The sequence below is a fragment of the Pleurodeles waltl genome, chromosome 5 (assembly GCF_031143425.1).
Source record: "Pleurodeles waltl isolate 20211129_DDA chromosome 5, aPleWal1.hap1.20221129, whole genome shotgun sequence".
Classification (NCBI taxonomy): Eukaryota; Metazoa; Chordata; class Amphibia; order Caudata; family Salamandridae; genus Pleurodeles; species Pleurodeles waltl.
Window position 1 is genome coordinate 121,268,199 of NC_090444.1, and position 23,740 is coordinate 121,291,938.

Here is a 23,740-nt window from a genome sequence, read left to right on the forward strand (position 1 = left end):
CGGCACTAAAAACAATGAGTGTCCCTTACGCGTTAAGCAAAGGTCCCAGCACAACACGGACATTAATCACACATTTGCCAATATAGTTTTAAACTTGTATTGATATCTATTACAGTCCGCTTCATCAAACGTTTAAATAAATTGACTCTTTTTAGATGTATTTAACTATTCAGCTGATGACTTATGCAAATAATTCATCATCTTGGTAATTTCCGATTTCAACCTTAAACTCAAATAATTTATTATTGACTAATCATATTTTTTAATAGATTGGGCTTTCACAACTAGTTTTGAAGATGAATCCATTTCAGGTCAATGCTGATCCATCTTCGTAAGCATAAAAACCATCAACTTTCAAAGGTTCCGGAAACAAACAAAATGGGAAAAAACACAGTTTTAAAAATGGGCTCTTAACAGATTTTCCGAGCAGGATTGCGGATTACAGCATGCACCTAGGATCAGTGGTCAATTACCAATGAATGTATGTTTCTGTAACAATTGTCTTCCTGCTATTATAGCAATCAGCCCAGTCCTTTATATATACATGGAGCCAGAGCAGAGCTTTCTCTCCAATACACAATAATGGCTGTTTTCTTTATGAGAAGACCCGTGCCTAATAATACCTACTGGAGAGTATCCCCCTTACTGCGAACTGACCTGTTCTAAGGGCTTTGTGTCCAGGAGCCTTTATTAACTGTTGAATACACCCATTGTTTATCTCCAAGTAGGTGGATCTCTAAGCCTTCGAGTGGTCTCTACAGCCTTGTGTTTTCATGTATCCTGTCCGTGCTATATTCTACATTAGCCATCTAAGCATTAGTGACCATTCTACACACCCAACCTGACTTGTAGAAGAAACACTGACACCAACAAGGTCTGTGACACATATCTCTGTGCATTGTGCCATAAAGGAGCATCAGGGGTCAGTACACAAACTTCGTACATTGGCGAGCTGGGTCACAGGACCCTGTCAATCGTTTTAGGAGCAACTACAACCACACAGTTGATGAACCACTGAAAATCTCACTAGACGATGCAATAACTCATGGGCAGTACATACGTTTCCTGGAAACTAGGGCATGTTGTTAGCTAGTAAACTTACTGAAGTTCAGTTCATATTCTAGGCTGTCATATGACCTAGCAGTTGGTCCTGAAGGAAAAGTAGGGGAGTTTGCCAGTTGTCAAGCATAGCTTGACAAGACAATGTCACAAAGTGGGTATGCTAATCAACTTCTGAGAAATATAAATGTGGTGGTAGGATCAATAGACTACCTAACAACATTGTAGCATTGGTACAATAAAGTCACTTAACCAGTGCCACTCTACTAGACATCAAACATGCTATGCCCAACTACTGATATGGCTTAACTGCAAGCATCCCATAAAGCAAGTGAACCCCTCCAACAAAAAAGATTAGATTAGAATAGCTAGCAAAACTCATACGGTCACTGGAATTATTGAAACAGTTTCTGAAATATTCCACCGTGCAATTTGCATTGACCAGTACAGAGCACAAGTATTTTACAACCCGGCACCAACAAACACAACTTCAGAAAATAACTCAAAATCTACTGGCCTACAAATCAGCGGAGGCGCGGCACCACACTGGGTTTTAGCAAGAGGAAAAATAAAATGATAATAACACTATGTTATTATTGCTTTATTTTTCCTAGAAGTAGGGGGGCGGGCTGAGCTGGAGAGGGCCGGAGGAGGCCTGGAGGAGGGGTATGTGCACCATGAAGTGCACATGCTTGTTTGGCCGGCCCAACATGGCCGGCCTAACAGACATGCGCACTTTCCATATTCTCTACACAGCTTTATTGCACAGATGAGTGCACAGGCTACCACTCCCAATCTGAGCTCCGAAGCAGGCCACTCAGACCAATCACAATGCAGCTGTCATGCTGGTGACAGCAGCATCGTGATTGGCTGGGATTTTTTAAAATGCTTTACTGTTTTTTTTTTTATCTCCCCACCCACCGCCCCATCACCCCTCGTGCAGTAGCAGCTGCCACTGCTAAAAATACAGGCCTACCCACAGACGGCCACCACCTAGCAAAGACCACTAGGAAGGCAAGATGATTGGATACCAAGCAGTTTTAGAACTATATGGATAGAAATAAAATGACAGGTTCCTGGCCTAATGCAAGGCCACTGACCGCAAAGTACACTGTAATAAGGAACCAAATTAAGCGCCAGACTTGTCAAAATGGTTTGCCAAGGAAAGACAAATTAGGCGGCAATGAAAGAAAAAGAATTCAGCATGATGTGGGATTAAAAACAAATTATTAGGCAGATTCCTTGTCATTATGATCTATTTCAAAACTGACAGATTCAAAAGCTATCCCAATGCTAAGAATATAAATAGGTTTCCTAAGAACAAAAATACACATTCAGCATTCAAACCATTACCAACATCTGAGGAGGATTTTCTTGCATGGAAGCACAGGAAAGCTATTTTATTAACATTGTAGGTTCGATCTCCTAGAGAATATTGATTATGTACAAGATTTGCTACGAGACACTCTGTTTAAACACACTTCTATGTACTCTTTTCCGAATAAATGAGGCACACATTTATTACAGTGCATCCCAACCACCCTCTAAAACGTTTCTTGAGTTTAGAGTTTATCGCATGTACACGGTGAAGGGTCTCTAGTACGTCTTTTTTAAGAAAGTCCCCTAAATAAAACCCTAGTGGGGTTCAAATGCATTATGTAGGTGTCTCACAACAAGGCACTTTATGATTCACGATCGGACATTCAAATGAGGGGTAGCGCTTCAAATTCTTAGAGTGACTGCTCTCTAGCACTGCTGACTGCAGCTTTGATAACAGTCTCTGTGACTGAAACAAAACATACAAGAGAAAGAAGGGAACTTTTTTTTCTTGATGCAAACAAAAAGCCCTTCCTCTAAGATCCTTGCACCAAAAGGGCAAAACTAGCACCTGCTATCCTTTATATAGCGCTTACTACCCTAGTCTTGGTTGCTTGTAAACTAGCCAACCTTTCGGCACAGTACATCTAGCCCAGCATAATGTGTTGAGCGTGATGTTTGAGGTAAGATGTTTTCCGGTGTGACACCCATGGGTGTCCACAGAACTTTTTTCATGGGGGGGGATAGCGTCATTCCAAACTGTTTTTGGCAGGGGCTGAAGCCGTACTACTGCAGACAGCATAACACTACAACGGCTGTAGTTTTATGCTGCACTGAGAGAGTCTGCACACCAGGCTGTACCTGAATCCAGGGGGTGCAAGTGACCCTGCTTGCCCCATCCCCTGTGGACCCATGGTGACACCCCAGGTCTGGAACAGTGATTGACCAGTGTTTGGGCACTGCAGCCTGCATTTTGTTTACTCCTCATCTCCACTATCCCTACATTTATACATTTATTTGGTTATTTAGCACAATTTACTCGAGGTGAAACATCACATGATAGAGGTCGTGAGATGTAGTTATAAAGTAATTCCAAAGTACATTGGTTGGATCAGAGCTTCTTGTAGTCCTGTGGTTGTTAACCTGTGGTCCGAGCACTCATCGGGGTCCCTGAGACCTACTCAGGGGATCCTCCCCTGTGTTGCCAAATTGAATATTATTAAAATTGATACATTAAAATTAATAAAAATGTATGCAAATAAAGAAACTAAATTCAGAATGTGAAAACATTTTCTATAACTGATTGTGAATTAAACACAATACTTGAGCATTTGTTTAGTGCATACTTGTTTTTGTATTTTTTGTATATTGTTTTGAAGTTCAAATCATAGAAATTGCTCAGACCAGGGATCTCTAGCTTCCAGCAATGAATTAGTGGGGGTCCCAGGAATCCTGTAATGATTCAGTGGGTGTACTCAGAAGTCAAAAGGTTAAGAATCGTTGTAGAACCCTCGCCTTCAGCTTCAGTGTTTGCTCTGAAATACATATATTTGAACTGGAGAGTCACATACTGTTCCCAGTGTTTGCAAAGATAAGACTGTTTGAAAACTATAATTTCCGCATGCTCGCCAGAGTCTATCACAGCAGGGCCTCACTATATTCAATCCGACTGGTACATACTGATAAGGAAAGATACAATCCACACATGTTCGTGCCTTCACCCGACTTCTGTTCTAAGACTCACTTTTAACAGAAGGGATCGAGCTGGCTTGGTTTTTAATGTTCTCCTTCTCTCTTAAAATTTCACCTTCCTCAGATCATCCTCGCACAAAGGAATACTTCAATCTTCACCCAGGTCGGTGCCTCTAGAACAAATCTCAAGTGGAAGTGAATGCATGAAACAAACTTACAAGAAATGGAAACTGAAGTCCTCCTTGCTTATGCAGAAGGGTTCAGTAGGTTGCAAACTTCCTTTTCTGCCCTCTTAATATGCCTCAACCCTGCTAGGACACCCAGTAGTGTGAGGTCAGTTCAGACCCCATGGGCTTACAATTACTGCAGACTCTTCCTGGGTTGAAGTAAGCCACAGATCTATCACCCCTAAAACATTAGCTGGTCAAATGGCTCAATGTAGTGAAGGCTCACTCTTGGCACGTACTGTTCAAATCTTAGGAGGACCAAATCAGCTTTCATCTTTCCTTCTGAGATTGCCATTAAATTTGGTAATAACTACAATGCATGGAAGTGGGGGAAAATAAAATATTAAGCACTATAAACAAGTTAGTAACATTATTGTTTATCGTGCTATATGGGGCAATGTTTTGGCTGTGGGAAATAAACAAAAAACATCACAAGCAGCATCAATATGCTGAAGATGAAATCTCTAGCCCTTTGTCACTTCTCAGATATGACTGTAGGTATTTTAAAGAAAGGGGTGGATGTGCAAGCCCAAGAAGGTATACCAATGAACTTGCATCTATTGATATCAGATAGATTAGGTATATATAATAATAATCAGGTATGTCCCTGACTGCATCAATCATGCACAAAACCAAGACAGAGTATGTCACCATGGAGGGAGAAAGTGCTACCTGAATGGCTACATACTCAAGTGCAGCAGTAACAGTGGTGCCCAACCTTTTGACATCTGTGGATCCCCACTTTATCATTACTGGGACCCGGGGACCCCCAATAAATCATTTTTGGAAACCGGGTCCCCCCACTGAGTCATTAAAGGAAGCCAGGCCTAAACATTGTTGATGATTTGAACCACAAAATAATGCACAAAAAATACAGAAACAAGTATTCCATGAAACACATACACAAATGATAAAGCAGTAAATTTAATTTGCAAACATGATTTTAATAAGAAGGTTGGAGCTTTTCTAAATTCAACTGAAGTCACATTGTGTGTACTATGTTCTATTTGACGCGCCTGCGCTGCTCCCACAAATCAATCTGAGGCTACTAATTTAATTTTTAGCCTCCAATTTCAAATCCCTTGACATTTACAGTGTGTTTTAAAAAATTTAATTGTACATTTAGCCACTTTATTTACATACACTTTATTAATCTGTTAATATTAGTTATTTTCTAAGCAGCCACAAACCTCCTGAGGAGTATTCAGAGACCTTTAAGGGTCCCCGGACCACAGGTTGGGAACCACTGATAAGGTACTCCAATAAATATCATATTACCATAACCACCAAAGCGAGTACAGATGAACGTTTATTTGCTCTAGATCTTTCCCAAAAAGTTGACTCTTGCTCCATTCATTGTTTGGGATGTTTTCAAAATAGGTCTATTTCAAAACAGGCTCCTATCCTGCAATGGGCCTTTACTCTACCTTCCTTGCACTTAAACAAGGGCCATAAACAATGTCCTGTGAGTTGCTTTACAATTGCTGTGAGGTTCACCTGTACTGCAGTTATTACCACTCAACACTTCTAGCAAGACTCACTCAGTTATCACAACTTCCTCTGGAGTGATCTAGGCTCTGTTCATTATAGGAAACCGACTAAAGCATTATTCTTCACCTTCTTTCAATGAGTGACTACATTTGTATGTGCGCTAATAACATCTGGGCCACCAAAAAAACACTAAACAACGGTGAGAAGAACAGAGATGATTAAGAGAGCAGATGGGCTCTGTATGCTTTCGGGAGAGAGTAGATGACGGGGTATTAGACAAAGAAAAGAGGGAATTCCCATGATCTGGAAATCAAAGGCAAAATGCTTTTGCCTGTTAATGTCTAGTGACGAAGCTAGCAAACTTTGGTTTTGAAATCATAGGTTCATTGGGATTGTAGAGCATCAGCTTGTATGCAGATACAGAGAAGTCTTTGTGTTTTTCAAAACGTGTGTGAATAACAGACCATCATTTTAAGGTACTGCAACGGTCTTTGACCTGTAAGTATCTCCTCAAATCTCAAAATCATGGCCTCATAATCCTATCATTTTGCAAGTCTCGTGTTTTTAGAAGCCATGCATAAAGACTGTTATCATAGTCAAATCTTGAATTGATGATAAACCTTATAAGACGAACCAGTCAAATCTTTTCAACTGTAAAGGGGCATTCAACATCACTAAGGCCCTCATTATGACATTGGTGGTACAAACTGCCTACCGCTGCGCTGACGGCCGCCAAAAGACCGTCGCCGCAGCTACCATCCATCATCCATGATATGACCACAGCTGGATTTCCACCACAAGAAGGGCAGAAATCTGGCTGTGGCCATACTGGCGGATTGCGGTAAGGTGGCGCTGCTACCACCAGCAGCGTCACACCATTAGACCGCCGCCAGCCGTATTATGACAAATAATACAACCTGGCGAGCTTCTGCTGGTGGGTGCTGCTGGCGGTAGCAGCACCCAATCCCGTCTCCTGCCGGAAGACCCCCTGGATCCAGGTAAGTCGGGTTTCTGACAGGGGAGGGGGTTGGGGGCTGCTGTGTGTGTGTGTGTGTGTGTGTGTGTGTGTGTGTGTGTGTGTGTGGAGAGGGGTGTGTGCATGTATTTGTGAGTTTGTGGGTGAATGCAGGTGTGTGTTGAGTGTTGATTGCGTGCATGCGTGAATGTATGGAAGTGTGTGCGTGGATGGATGGCAATAGGAATGCGTGCCTGTTTTGAAGTGTGTGTGGATGTGTGTGTGAATGGAAGAATGCATGCGTGTATGTATGTGTGAACTAGTGTGTGTGTGTGTGTGTGTGTGTGCGATTGGGGGCGTGGATGTAGGGGGTGGGGAGGTGTCTGGGCAGGTGGGATGGGGGTATCTAAAGAGGTAGGAGGGTGGGGGCCTCTTATCAGTGACAGGGAATTTCCCTGTCACTGATAGGGCCTACCACCATGGTTTTCGTGGGCCAACGGCACAATGGCAGCCGCCGGGATGGAGATGGTTATCTCCAGCCCAGCAGCTGCTACCGCCATGGCGGTTGGGGTGGTACACTGGCGGGTTGGCTTCAGCCAACCCACCATTGTCATAATGGGGCGGTAAGTACTGCCAGCCTTTTGGCGGTACTACCGCCACATTAACGCCAACCGCAGGGGTCATAATGACCCCCTTAGTTTGAGACGTTTATTACCATTTGTGACTGGGGTAGGGATTCAGATGCCAGGGAGAAAAGGGAAAAGGAGAACACCAACTCTCCTATCCAGTATAGCAGTATCTCTGGTAACACCAGGTCTTTGCAGACCTGGTGCATTTTCTATTTTTCCTGGAGACAAACATAAATTCATGGTTGCCCCCAACTTTATAGAGCAACGCCAATTTTTGTAAAGCAAACCGAAAGGTACTCTCTGTAGAGATGTTTCAAACACTGGCTAAGTCGAAACAATAGAAGGATATTTTCTTCCCCACAGCTAACCCTTAAAGAGAGACAGAGGGATGTCTCTTTAGATCGTCAAAAAAAGAATCACATGAGAGGGCAGGTAATACTGGTTTTAGATCTGGAGTAGAATTTTATGCACAAAGGATTTCCCCACAGAAATGTTCGTTGCACCAAAGTCCCCTACAAGACCCAAACAAATTGACACACAGAGGTCAACTGGTTTCCGTGAGGAAATCTCAGCTCTCCCTTAGCAGACTGGCTCAAGCAGCAAGGCCTTCTCTGGAGAAAAATATAGTGGCTATATTTTCAACAGCTATTCAAAGAACAGCACAGTTAAGAAAATAAGGGTCTTAAAAAAAAGTCCAGGTACACTAAAAGGAAAAAATAAAAATGAATAAGAAATGTAAAAAAAAACAAAAACTGAAAAATAGGAAAGAATTGGAAAATGTCAATCGTATCCCTTGATAAAAATGACAAGGTGTCTTCACAACAAAGTATCTTGACAGCAGCCACCCCACCATGGCCAGCCCCGTGCTGGATGCATAGTTGGGCAGAAGCTGGATCTAATAAAACATTTTTATCTTTGAAATGAAATGCTTTTTTGAGATTCAAAACATTCAGAGAGGCAAGAAAGATTCAATGACGTCAGACACATTAGACATTACATATGTCACCCCTAAGGTTGCCCTGTGTGTCCCAAGGGTAGGATGCATTGTAAGTATAAGCAGGGACAATATAAAAGATGCTTTGTATGCCCTGGTGAGGGAAAGACTGCCAATTTAATTTCTTCTCATTGTAGTACAATAGTTCCATAGCCTAACATGGGAAGGCTTTATTTAACACTAATAAAGTCTATATTTTGAATGAAGTGAGCGAGAAATATGATTGAAAATAATAGTTAAGGTACATTCAACAACCTGCCAAGGTTAGATTTATCATAACTACTACAGAGAGAGTTTTATAACTCTTTCTTAAAGTTAACTAATATCAGCCTGGTAATAGCCTCTCCTGGTTAGTAGTCTTTGGCAGGGTGGCCAGACTGCTCTGATGAGGTGTGAAGTGGCCTGGGCTGAGACAAAGGAACCGTCTGGTGAGAGGAGAAGTGCAGCAGATGCCATGACATGAAGGGGGTCAGTAGCCAAACTGGTCATACAAGAGAAAAAGACAGCGAGGACAGAAACAAGACCCAGTCCCATTTCCTGCACCTAGAGCCAGATGGGAGCCCCTGTAATTGAATTAGGAGTGGGGCTGGAAGGGGAGTGTAGGAGAAAGTAGCCACAAGTGTGGGTGGGCTTAGCCAAACCAGAACCTCCAGGAGAGATTGTGTCCATTTTGGATTTTTTAAAAACATTGCTTTCTGGGACAATAATGTGCCACACTTCAAAGGAAGTGGTCATCAAAGAGAGTGGCTCCCTGTACCCCATTGGTCAGAGGTGCATCCCTACTTACCAGCCCAGAAACCTGGATAAAAGTGGGAGAGCTGCAAGCAACTCATATCCCTGCTGAAAGAAATCAGAAGAACGACTGCCCTCCTGAACCCCTGGTCTGCACCAAGAAGGACTGCACCTGCTGCACACTCTGAGCTTCACCAAAAAAAGCACTTTGCCTTACCTCCAAGACTCAGGAGTGGACTCCCTGTAAGCAAAATGTACATAGGAGCTACCAAGAGTCCCCTGCATCAACTCCTTCAAGAGCCCTGTTGACCAGCATCCAGTAGACTTTTAAGGATTTGAGCAGGTGCCTTGTGGGAACTGCAGTACCAACTTTCCAAGGAGAAACTCAGAGCTTTTGGAATCTTGGCTGGCACTGTGGACACTTCAAGACCCCAAAAAGACCTTCTGGAATAGGATCCAGAAGTGTGGAGACATTTGGAGAAATTTTGTGAAAAAACTCCATAAGTGGACCGACCCATCGACAAGTGTCAAGCTGGGGGCGTCAAACTTCGACTCATTGTGTGTTGTGTTTTACTGATTTACTGTTTTGTTGATATGAACTGCTTTCCACATCTGTCTCATTAGTTAAACCTGACTGCTTGTGGTTGAGCAAGGGTTAATTAATTTAGTGAGATCTTGACTGGACCTTATAAGTGATTGTGGCCTTAATACTAAGAGCCTCATTACGAGTTTGGCGGTCAAATGAGCCCACTGCAAAATTCGTAGGGAGGACGCCACCGTCATGCTGGTGGTGTCCTCCCCAAAGGGTATTACAATGTTCCCGCTGGGATGACTGGCAGGAACATTGTATTACGCGTACCCATCGGGATGACTGGTGGGGACAGTGCTACTATTATTGGTCTTGGCTACCTTAAGGGAGCCAAAGCCAATACCGTAGAACATCAGCACCCACGGAATGCGCACTGTCTGCAAAGCAGACAGTGAGCATTCCAAGGGTGCTGGGCAGGGGGCCCCTGCACTGGCTTTCCGCCAGCCTTTCCATGGCGGGTGACTGCCATGGAAAGGCTGGAGGAAAGCCGAGTTGTAATCAGCCAGACAGCGCTTAGTCCAGTGCCGCTGTGGCTGAGTACAACTCAGACCGCCGTCAGCCCATCGGGAACGATGTTCTTCGCGGGTAGGGCGGTCTCCTGGAAGATTCACCCACTGGTGTTGTAATGTGCCAGTAAGATCGCTTGGAGTGCGACTGTCCGATCGTCACTGCGAGTGTGGCGGTCCTTGGACCGCCACACTCATAATGAGGCCCTAATTGTAAGTACCTACCTGCCCTGACTAATACACCACTTTCCAACAAGAATGATGTCTTGCCCTCGTCCTTCATCAAAGCTCTCTCTGTAACACACTCTCACCCCTACTCACAATTGCCAATGCCTCCAAGGCTCAAGGCATCTTCTCAGACGTTCTTAAGACAGGCTAGATACAAACCTACCTGACAATGGAAACCTTACAATCTACTGGTCTATCATTCACCTACCATTCATTAGCAAGATCATTGAAAAATCAGTCTATGTTAGCCAAGATCACATAAACAATACTCATCTCCTGCATGGCTACCTGTCTGGTTTCAGATAATGCTGCAACACAAAGACACACCTTACACACTACAGATGATGCCCTCAAGTGAAGAAAAGCCCTGCCTCCTGATATTGCTGGACCTTTGAGCTGCCTTCAACACAGTCAACCATCTTGTTCTTATATGTGCCCTATAGCCTTGAATGGGATTCACCAGCTATGTCCCTCACTTGTTCTCCCCCTACCTTTCCAATCAACACCTGTTTGTTCACATGGGCAGACCAGGTCTCAAAGGAACACAGTCACCTGCAGAGTCCCTAAGTGTTCCCTACTGTCTACAGTTATCTTCAACCTTTACATGGACCCGACTGGTTCTCTACTCACAGGTAGCACCAAGATTCACCAATGTGCTAATGACACACAACTCTACTTGAAAGTCTCCTCTGCGTCATACATCCAACACCTCAAACATTGCCTACACATTCTTCCAGACCTGGATGTCCAGCACCTACCTGATGCTTAACCGAGCCAAGACCGAATTCTTGTTATTTGGAGAGAACAACAAACAAGAAAACGTAAAAACTGAGCTCAAAGACACGAACACTGGAAACTCTAACTTTCACTGAATGCCAAGTCACTTGGTTTCCCCATGACACCAACTTCACCCACAAGGAACACACTGTTCAAAACACAAAGATGGCCTGGAATCACCTCTTTCTTTTAACAAAAATCAAACTGTTTCTCCTAGAAAACTACTTTAGAACTGATGTTCAAGCCCTCGCATCTGGACGGTTGCATCGCCCGACTCCATTGTGTTTTATACTCCAAACCTGCACCCGTAAAGGGAATCCTACATGATGCAGCACATCCCACCCAGTGCCTCAGGAAACATGATCACATCACTCCTATCCTTATAGAACTATGTTGGCTCCGTTTGCAGGCCTGCACCACCTTAAAAAGTAGCTGCATAATTTACAAAGCCATCATGACAAGCGCCCCTGCTTCTCTTGCAGATAAGGTCACCATCTCTTGTGGCACTCGGGGCACTTGCAGCCAAGATGCCATCAGCTTGCAAACTAAGACGTGTGAAAAAGAAAAACCAAGACAACAGGCTTTTTCCATCTATGCACCCAGGAGCTGGAACAACATCCCCATATCCATTACAACTGCCCCAACACTGCTCCAATTTAGGAAGGAGTTGAAGATTCAATTCTTTAACGAACACTACATCGCAATGCATTAGCTGCTTATAACCCATCGACCTCTCGTATCACTCATTGGTTTTACGCAGATCTTTGGCCATATACAATGCACCACTATCTTTTGGCTAGGATTGTGCTATAAAAATATCATATACATGTATACATACATAGAGAGATGCCTGAAGTTACATACACCAAAAGGCTAAACCCAGGTCTCAGCTGTGCAAAGTGTCTCTCTGCCTCCCACTTTCAGCCATGGTGCTTCCAGTGTTGTGTGTATATGCGTTATTAAGCCCATTATTTACATGCAGCCTTAGGAATCCTGACTGCATAATGCGAATTGCCACATGGTAATAATTGTATCATTATGTATATAACTATATAATTGTGTGTTGCTCATATGTTATACAATACTTCACTTTTTGTTTTGTTTAGGCTTAGTGCTACTTTATATAAGTAAAAAATATAAGAATTGACAAGGAAGTCTTAACAGTGCACCAGAAATCACCAGGGCACCTACTCAGAGCCCTCCTGCAGAGACACTATAAATAAACTATACATTCCAGGAGGTCCAGAGGAGAGTACACTTTCATCCAGAGAGTTGCTACTCCAAGGAAATTCTGGCTGATTCCCTGATCTGGTTCCAATTGGCTGGGTCATGTAAGCTGAAGGTGGCTCACCCTTGGCAAACAGGCATGCAATGATGTACTGCACTTCTCGTTATGGCAGACGTTAGCTATTAATTTGCAGTAGATGGACTCAGCAGGAAGGGAATTACTAAAAATACCATGTTATCTCGGTTGATATTTACAGTATTTATGTATTATATTGCCACCTTAACTGATGTCTGCTCCATATGTTGTGTACTGTTGGAAATGGTCCTTTTTGCAGGATTATCCCCAAACGTTTTGCTTCTGACCTCCTGTTTCTGATCCTGTGTTAATTTTGGTGTTGCTGGCTTTAGTACTCTGGGCACTTTACCACTGCTGACCAGTGCAAAGTGCAAGTGCTCTCTGTCTAAATGGCATTGGTGATTGGTTTATCCATGACTGACGAATGTGATTTACCAGTAAGTCCCTAGTAGAGTGCACCACGTGTGCCCAGGGCCTGTGAATCAAATGCTACTAGTGGGCGAAAGCACTGACTGTGCCACCCACATGCATAGCCCTGCAAACCTGTCTCAGGCCTGCCATTCCAGTGTCTGCTTGTGCAGTGTTAAACTGCCATTTCGACCTCGCATGTGCACCCACCTGCCAGGCCCAAGCCTTCTCTTTTACTACATGTAAGTCACCCCTAAGGTAGGCCCACGGCAGCCCCATGTGCAGGGTAAAGTGTATTTAAAAGGTAGGACATGTATTGGTGTGGTTTACAAGTCCTGAGAGTGAAATACTGCTAAATTTGGTTCTAGCTATTGCAAGGACTATCTCTCCCATACGGTAACATGGAGATTGCCTTGAAACATCTTTTAAGTGTAATTTCCAAATGGGAGCGGAGCTGACAGAGATATGGAGTTTGGGGTCTCTGAAATCACAATTTAAAAATACATCTTTTGGTGAAGTTGGTTTTTAAATTGTAAGTTTGAAAATGCCACTTTTAGAAAGTGGGTGTTTTCTTACTTAACCATTCTGCACCTCTGCCTGTCTGCTGAATACATGTCTGGGTCAAGATGACAGTTGGGTTGTTTGTATACTCACTCTAGATAGTTACATAAAGGGAGTTGAGGTGTGTCCTGCATATCCTGATGGCCCATCAACAGGCTGATGAGTCTTCCTGAGCTAGAGTGGTGGGAGAAGCTGACACTTGCACGTGAATAGGGCTGTACCTCTCCTAACACAGAGCAGTCTCCAACCCCCAGAGTGTATCTGGGGCCAAGGCAGGGAAAGCCAGAGTCTTCTGCACTACAAAGACTTCTCTTTGAAGTTTGCCTACTTCAAAGACAAAAATGGGTATAAGTACTGGACGCCTGACCCTACAAAGTTCCAGAATCCTTCTGGACTGAGGACATTCTGCCAGGAAGAAGAGCTAGATGCTGTAGGAGGGACTGCCACTCTGCCTGTTGCTTTGCTGGCCTGCTGCTTGCTGCTTCTGTCTTGGGAGTGAAAGGACTGGTCTTTTTCTTTCTACATCCTGCTTCCAAAGTTTCTCTAAAGGGTTGGACTGAGCTTGCCACCTGTTAAGACGTCTCAGGGACATCGAAGACTTCATCTGCCAGCACCTGGGCTCTCTAGCTGAGAGTCCTGACTTGCCAAGTGGTGCCAAATCAAGTTCCTGGACCCCCGGGAGCAAGTTCTGGTGTAACCAAAAAGAAACACGCACATGGACTCCAAAGCAACTTCGGACCTGGAGCCGATGTCTTCCTCTGCACCACTGCCTGCACCAGAGCCATGGTCCCCGCTAACTGCAGCGATTGCGACCGACGCCGCAGGCCTGATGCTGTCGCAGCATCTCCGAAGTCCCGCACAGCACGAGTCCCGAGTGCCGTGTCCCTGACGTCTGGGCCCCCGACTCCAACTCTGCTGCAGTACCTGTGGCGCCGTGGTGTGATTGCGAGACCGCAAAGTCGGCGATTCGCATCTTGACCTGTTGGATTCATCAACCCGCTGGGTTGTAAGGAACCAACGCCTCCCCGTCAAAGTTGCATCACCTCCCCTGCAAACATAAGGAGCTGACACCTCACCTCCCCTGCCTAGCAGTAAAGAACCGACCCCTCACCTCCCCAGTGGCAGTAAGGAACCGACTCCGCACCGGCTTCTGAAACGCCTCACCTCACCTCCCTCACTCCGTGCAACATCTTAGTTTCCTCGTTTTCCAAGGTATTGTACCTGGGGTTTGTGCAACTCAATGACCGGCCTGCACTCCCTTGCGAGTGGCGTCACACTGTTGGGAACAACTCCGTCAAGACATCGTGATAGCCCCTGTTGGGGCTATTGTGTTTTTAAGCACCTTACTAAGATTTAATCTTTGAAAATCCGTATCTTTACTTGTGTATGTTGGATTTTTGTCATTTTTGTCTTGTTTTACTCAGTTAAATATTGGCTATTTTTCTAAACTGGCATGGAGTACTTTTGTGATGTTTTCACTGTGTTACTATGTGTGTGTGTGGGTACAAATGCTTTACACATTGCCTCTGAGATAAGCCTGACTGCTTGAGTCAAGCTACCAAGGGGGTGAGCAGGGGTAACCTTAGCTGTGTGACTCCCTGCCTAGAGTAAGGGTCCCTACTTGGACAGGGTGCAAATCACTGCCTACTAGAGCCCCCATTGCTAACATGTACTAGGTTGGCTTCTAATAAAAGCCTGTAGTATCACTAGTTCGAGGAGTGGGGGCAGTTGGTGAGGAGATGAGGGACAGGTGGGGTGTCAGTTCTAGGGGGATGGGTAGTAGGAACGCAGCAAAATGTACTTGTTGTATCTGGCAGGATCGTCTGTTCCTAATGTGGATCCTGTCCCGGTAATCTGGGAGAGTTTATAGGGACACCTGTACATTTTGTCTGCTCCTGATGGTGGGCTGGTATCCCTGGGAGCCAAGGAAAATGTACCAAATATGATGAGGATTGGCTTTGCAACACAACACCTGCCTAGCTCCCAGGCATCAAAGGACACTCCATCCGCAAGCCAAAACTTGATCCAGTTGCAGAACTTGGCCTACTGGGTATCTCTTCTAAATGTTCAAAGGCGCTACAGAGAATGTAAAAAGAACAATGCTCCCACTTAGCCATCCCCAGGAGTTTCCAGAGTTGCACCCTGGGCACTGGATGACCAGTTCTTTGAATCGCAGTTAAATAGTAAAGTCACCAAAATGTGTCAATGGGGACAATCGCAGACAGAAATATATGACCTTTTGAAATGGACTTCAGTGGAGTTCATGGAGACTACATTTCATCCATCATAACTGCTATAGGAGTAATAAAAAAATGTAGCTTTATCCCTGGTTCTTTCAACCCATTACCAGAAAGCATCAAAGTTGATTTTGCTAGCAGTTTTCAAACATTACAAATTTGAAGTCATAATAAAACTTATATGGTCAGAAAGATGGGTTACTGCAAAAGGCTATTGGGAAAACATGCAAAGGTTGTTACGCGTTAGGTCTTAGGAGCTTACTACACTAAAATCCATCACAGTAAATGCCCCAAATGTTTCCACTTTCTAAATTCTGGCAGGTCACACTTAATGAAATTTAACAAAGGTTGAGGAGGACCTTATTGCGCGTGGTAATTGCAGTGTGGGGTAAATTCCACACAACTGTAAATTCCGTTTGCGCATAAGTCAGAAAACTGGACCCCCTCATAATCTGGGCCTTAGATTTGACGGAGAGGTTTTTGGCCGCTACCACCTAAATGACCTTAGTTTAAAAATTAATCTGTGGCTAGAAGAGAAGAGTTCACTACTATAACGCAATGGTTTAGGATCTTTACCTGACTGTCCTCATTCTGAGCAGCCTAACTGCTGATGCAAATTACTAGATGCTGCACATGTTGCTGCAAAAAACATCGCTGTGGATGTTCCAGTCACAAGTGGATCACCCCAATTATGCATGTGAGGTTCTTGGAGGTAGAACTCTGGAATCTTGAAAGTCATGTCATAAAAAATTGTCATAACAGAAAAACAATACCTGGGTATTAGTCTGGTGGAGCAGCTTGTAACTGTTCTTGTGCAACCACCCACGATAGGGGGCCAGCTCCTTTGCTTCCCTAATCAAATAGGCAAAAAGGCATAGAACTTGCCTCTTGCTATCTCCCTGAAGCAGCAAAGAACACTACGGGTTGTGATGTGGGAACTTTGGCAACACTGTCTCATGCAAAGAGAGAAATGTCCAATCTCAAAAGTCATTTCATACCTTTGATTGTTCCAGGATATGTAAAGTACTATATAATTCATAATCAAATACTGCAAAACAAAGTGAATATACCAGCTGCACTGCAAACATTTTATTGAAAAGTGACTCATCCCAATCCATCTTAGACGAATGTCCTCGGTGGGTGGCAGACAGCCCATCCAACTTAATTTTCTGTCTCCAATTATTCTGCAAATACCGTATGATTGCACTTTGCCACACACTAAAGAAAATCTACAAAATGTGTAGTACATTATTTTCTTACTTTAAATAGATAGGAACATTGCAGAATGGAGTTATTTGCTCAAAATTAGCGTTATATGTAAGTATGCCGTAAAATAGACTAGAACAGCAACAATATGATTTCCGAAGTCCTCCAAAAGTAATCTCCCAGAGCCACACCAAGGATAAGTATTATGCCTTTCTTCAGGGCTATAGGAATTAAAGAGATGGCATCTCTAATAGTTGTGCAAGCTATGTGATCTTGTTTCCTTCTATATGTAAATTCAGACACAGAACGTGCCCCTTTTAAAATTTACAAAATTAAAGAAACGTGCCAACTGACTACTACAGAGAGAACTCTCTTCTACCAAAAAGCACTTGAGATACACCTGATTCACTATTTAACCACAGAGCTTGAGCCTCACCACTGTTCTCAAGTTTTTTGGGGTTTTTTTTTTTTTTTTTTTAGAAATGGGTGAAATTGCAAATTCAGTGTTATTTCAAAATAGGATGTCACATATTTCTCAAAGTCTGCGACCTGCAACAAAATGTAAACTTTGGAACATGGAGCACAAAGCACTTGCTGGTGCTCGTTGCCTTTCTATGCAGTTTTTGGGAACATGCCAACATGAGCAGGGATAGACCTATACTGGGGAAAAAAGAAAGCTGCCATGCGAAACAAACATTACATAACAGCACCCTTCCAAACCAAAAACAAGCATTTGCAATACAACAGGCTTCACATTTGCTTGAGTTAGAGTTATTGGCGTTGTAAATGCATATCTGGACTTTTCTTGCCACATAAACTGGTCCACCCTGCTGCATAATTTGGTCCTTATTGCCACTTAATTCCAGTGGCCCTGCATATAACTAAAGCACGTCCATTTACCTTCTTCCTCTATCTGCAGCAAAAAATAAAAATATTGTCATTTATTATATTTCTTATATTATTATTTTAGGGTCCCCCAAACCTAGTGTGTGGGCTCAGAGATGACCTAGATAGAAAGAGCAGGTCATGCGGTGAGTTATGGGCAAAAATTATTTGTAAACCGAGTGCAGTGAATATTGTAGTATCTTGACTGTAATGCTCAGAACAGCACCACTATAAAAAATAACATTTGTAAGAAACATGGTCATGTAACCGTACAGTCAGGCCCTAGAGGGCATAACGACATGAAAATTGAATGACAGAAACTAATGCAGTGTAACCATATATGTAGCCCCTAGAGGTCATAGTGCCTTACACATTTTTAGGCCTAGCAGGCCTACTGCAATACTATTACAAATAAGTCCCTTAAAACACAAACTACACTCAGCTGTAAAACAAAAGTTCCAGCCATGAGACAGCTTAAAAAGACACAGAATGGTGGGACAGGGTACTATTTTGCCCCTCCCAACCTAGGATGGGGACCCAGAGATGACCTAGACAGAAAGGGTGTGTTGTGCTGAAAAGTTTGGTGGTGGTCCCCTTGTTAAAGGACCACTACAGGCTGAGCTATGGGCAAAAATGTTTTGAAAAAGAAATGCCCTGCAAAGCATTATGGGACAAGTTTTCCAGAGTGCAGTGACTACTATAATATTGGCTCTCCCAGGAGAGCCACTTTGAGGATTTCTGTGATTATTTTTGTTGTAAATGCTCCAGTTTGTATATTTTACAACTGCTAAACTTGTAAAGTGGACCTCATGTAAAGTGCTTCTCTAATGAAGGTTGTGCAATATGAAACTTCACTTAGTCATGTAAAGCGCTCCTCCAATCGAATTTGCGCTATATGAAACTTCAACGCTCCTCAAATCGAGTTTGTGCTATTATGAACCTTTTTTAAAAAATGTATTAAATAAATTAAAAAGAACCTCCCTCCCTCCCCTCCAGCTTGCAGCCTTTGTGTGCAGACAGCACAAAGAAACAGCTGCACGCCCAAAACACAGAAGAGGAAGAAACATGTTGCCACGCAGCGCAAAGCAGCGAGGTAAAAGAAAAAAAATAGTGCAACACACAAAGGTATCTGGCCAATGGCACAATAATCCAAGTAACAGGGTCAGTCTCCAAGGTGTAACAAAGCAGCCTCAGGGCAGGACAAACGTAAAGCACTTACCTTTGAAATCAGAGAATTTTGAAAAGCAGGTCCAGGAACGGTTGAAAGTGATGGGCGTGAGACGGGTGTGGTTAACACCCACAGAGTAGATTACAACAGCTCGAAGAGCAGCACTTGCATGTTGCTAAGCTTGACATAAAAACATATGGAAACCCTTCATTTCAGAACTGAAGATCAGTCAAAAAGGACAGGTTACAGTTACCTTGTGCACTACAGAATAAAAAGTATAGCAAGACTTGTCTTCTATCATGTTACAAGTGCTGACATAGTACCTACTTTCATATGCCCTATAAAGTCAGAATGGCTGAAGGGGTAGCCCAAGTCATCACAAAGGGAAATGGGGATGGATGCAGACAGGATGAGGGGTTTTGGAAAGACGCTAACAATGCAAGCCAGCACTCCGCGCTTAAAATGAGCTACTGTGCAGAGTGACATCACTGGTGGGTCTTCCCAACATTACACCATGGAAGAACACATACACACTCAACACTACACATCATTCGTGTGAGTATGGTCAACTACTGAAGACACTCTACTTCACACTATTGGCAAAGTCTTTGCTAAAATACGCATCCCTGATTGTCGCAAGTTCAGACATGTACGTGTTAAGCTACATGACAATACCGTCAGAGCCTTCACCCGCCGAGATGTCTATTTGTAATTACACAACTGCAAGTTAGCAGATTGAGATTGAAAGCGAAAACACACAACTGCAAAGCCTCAATAAAAAGAGCAAGAAGTGCACACTTCAATCACAGAGACGGTGCTCTCAGATTTTGATGACACAATTAAACGACACACAGACAAGGGTTAGGGGTGAGGGTCATGAAACATAATCCCCAGAAGGACCATCCTTGGGTTTGGGGTAAGCCATCACCTAGCTTTTCAGTTCCAAACAACAAAAAGGTGCTGATGGAGGTAGTGGGTGTTGCGCTATACAAGAGCCTGTGATATAACAAGATACAGGGGTGCTTGTAGCCACCAGAGCAAGCTCCTGTAGCACAACCATCTACCAGCAGCATCTTTAGTGGTTTCTGTAAAAGAAGGGCTTGGCAGAGCCTCCTACACTTGGAATGAGAACTACTCCACCACAAGCACAGAACAAGGACTATTTCCTTCAAGAAACGCTCGAATCTGTTTTCACAGGATGGACACTGGCAGATCCCCCGATCTCGCCAAGGTTCATAGGGCTTTATGGCATTCGACTGGGAGGTGGAAACTGTTTTTTGTGGGTCTGTGCAGACAGGCCAAGGATGCTATTTCGAACTATGGCTAGTCCAAAGTAAAGTTTTTTTTTTTTTGTTTTGTTAGAAAGTGTTACCTGGTCTATTCCCGGCTATAGGGTTTCATATTTCGAGAAGTATTTGATTTTCTTCTAATTATACTGTTTTTGCATAATTTTTGCGGAAAAACTCTTGCGGTAGCTGTGAAAGTGTCCATGAACTGCACTTACAGGCACTGCACTAGCAATGTTCACCAAGGGAGTTAAGCAACTGCATTGGAATTAATCACATGACCTTTGTACATACGAGCCTGACTTGAGCAAATATTTGCATAGACAACTCCAGGGCACACACCGAGTAATGATCGCAAGTGTCACGAAGAGTAGGCATATTTTCCATTTAGATAGTTTTTAGGTTTTGCCCACCCCTAATTTAAACCCACGGGAGACTAGTAGTCGGTATAGCGCTCGACTTGTCTGTGAGACCCCAAAAAGCCGTTCCCATTGCTCACACAGCCCGAGTCGAGGTCTCTGTGCTCTCCACAAACAAGTACACTGCTAAGTCCCGGCTGCGTCGAATATTGGCGGGAAATGGAATGCTTTGGCGTGGGCGCCGTGTCCCTCGATAAACTCAGGCGGAAGCAACGAGCGCTTAAGGGAAAGAACCACAGGCGAGGGTAGATTAATGCTGAAAAATGACCCGATCAGAATGGACGAGGAGGGCAGGAACCGCTGGAATCTGTCCTGACCTCATCTTCGAAGCTGTGAGATGCTGCATCAAAATAAATAAAAAGCCTTTCAAACACCGAATTGTCCTGCTCTAAGTAATGGCTTTCTGCAAAGGCTTTCGGTGATGGTAATACAAGGAGCAGTGTTACCTTTCAGACCCGGGACTGGTAGGGTGGAACTGGAGAGGTGGTGAGAAGGAATGTGCTGACACCCACCCACGCCTGGGCATCAATCATATACAGAGGACTTGCAGAGTGTCTTCAAACTGCAAGCTTCAGGATGTTCGCACTTTTTATTTCTACTTTAATATTGATGAATGATCACTCACAAGGATAAATGGAACAAATATTAAGGGCTACTTACCTGTTGTGGCCAGATCTTAATTTGTGACAAAAACGAAAAAAACATACTCGCTCCTTGCAAGTGCTGACAACTACAGTGTCTTTTTGAACGCAACTGATTGCTCGCGAAATGTAGTTTGTGTGCTACGTCCACTGTGTTGTGGAAATAGTAGACAGTCTTCCAGTATATGATGTACAGAGTTCAGTGGTCACGGCAAATAAACTACTAACTGCTACTAAATCCACGCATCAAAAGACTACCAACCAGATGAGGTGCTCTGGAGCAGGAAAGTTAAGTGCAACTGTAGGGTTTAGAAGTCGTGCATGGCAAGAAGAGCTGTGCCACACTGCCTCTGCTCAGCTTTTGCCTAACCTGTCCTATGATTTCCCTCGTGTCAAATTGGCAAGTTGCACTTTTAGTGGGAGGGGATCGTGTTTTCTGATGTACATCAGAAGAGCACAAATCTCTGCTGGTCAGAGGCTGCACCCAACCAGTGATTAATTTGTGCTTGTTGTTTCCGGTGCTGAGCACCGGCACTTATTTTTGAGGGCCGGGGCTTATTCTTCTGCCTCAAGCATTTGCTGCGAGCAAAATACACATATGGGAAAGACGGATGAAGGGAAAAACGAAAATGCGTCACAAAGGGAGAAAGTAGAAAGATGCAAGAGTGAGCTGAAGGGGCAGGTAGTGGCTTTATATGGATTGAAGAGGAACGAGATGGCTTCTCAGTATTCCGTGTTCCCACATTTAATTGCAGGAGCCGCGTGTTTAAGAGGGCACCCGCACCTTTTTATTGACAAATTAAGCCCCGCCCCCAACGCCTACTATCACAACTAAGTGTGGTGTTACCCCCGCCTCAAACAACGCTACAGAGAGAATGGTTGGTTGGGGACAGATGATTCAAGATACGTGGCACAGGCTTGTTTACTTATATTTCAGGAGAGAAAGAATATCAACTCTTCTAAGGAAAATCCGTCCAAACTCCAATAATTGGGATTCTTACTTTGCTCCATTGTGTGTGTGTGAGAGAGAGAGAGAGAGAACCCTCAGCACTACAGAGATATTACTACATGCACTATATTTGCCTCTTGATGCACTATCCATAAAACAGAGTGCAGCTTGCCTCGGGTGTATACTTATCATTTCCATTTTTTATATTTCCCATTACCTATTTGCACAGAAAGTGACATCACTGGATTTCCCATCATCCACCTGCACATGAGGTGAACCACAGGTTTCCCGCCCATGGTATTCTGTGCTCCTCCCTCCTCCTAAAACCCATTTAACGTCTGCTGGAACACGGAAGTGTAGTGGACCCCTGCAGCCGGCATGCCAAAGGCAAGCCCTTCTGTGTCCATACACATATGGACTGCACCCAGTGCCAGGAACCCTGATTCTCCCCTTTAACACCGCTACCCAGCTGCTCTCCTCCATGCTCTTAACCCCATCTGCCACTCTGCTGCCACATCTCACCACACAACACGGAAGGAACATTCACCTGCACCTTCTGCAAGTCCTTATGCACTCTCCCACGGCCCACACCCACCACCCCTGCACCAAAAATATTCAGTACCTCACTCATGCGCACTCACACAAACCAGGGACCCGCTCACACAGACCAATCACCACCCAAACAATACATCACTCTTGCATGCATGCTCATCCATCATCACCTGCTCGCTCACCAAATACGCCATAGAGATATGGGACCTACTGCACAACCATGCTTCGGATCTGCTGTTTCTCACAGAAACATGGCTAAACCCAACCTCGACACAGCACATAGCTACAGTAATCCCTGCAGACTACAAGATCATCAGGTAATAGTATTATCACTATCCCAGAGGTGGAGCTGCCACCATATTCAAAGATACCATTAGCTGCACCACCCTACATGGACTCCTCCACCAGCTAAATGGAACACCTCACATTCAAGATACGTATCACAGCTAACTTCTCCCCTGGGCGGAACACTCATATACAGCCCACCAGGACCCCACACTAATTTCACCAGAGACATCACAAACTTCTTCGCAATTCTCATCAGACAACACCACCTTCATCCTTGGCAGAGACCTTAACTTTCACCTAGAAGACTGCACCAACCTACTCTATGGCCCTTCTAGAAAACCTTGGAGCTCTTGGCCTCACCCAACAGGTTACCGGACCCACCCACACTGCTGGACATGTACTGGATCTGATTTTCTCTTCAATCATTAACATCACAGACAAGCCAGAGACTATTACCTGGACAGACCAAGTCCTCGTCAGTTTTGGCATACCCATCTCACACCACCACAGTCCTACTGCCTCCAGAATGGCCCACCACAGCTGGAAAAGCATCTAGGAGAAGGACTGGGTTTATGCCATGTCCGAACACCGGCCTGAGCACAACAGCAACTTGATAAAAGCCATCAAGAGCTCAACAGATG

General features: G+C 44.1%; 1 protein-coding gene across 2 annotated transcripts in view; it reads right to left on the reverse strand.

The window, feature by feature from the left end:
- Positions 1–23,740, reverse strand: part of ELP3 (elongator acetyltransferase complex subunit 3) — a 709,210-nt gene that overhangs the window by 523,338 nt on the left and 162,132 nt on the right. The window lies entirely within an intron of this gene.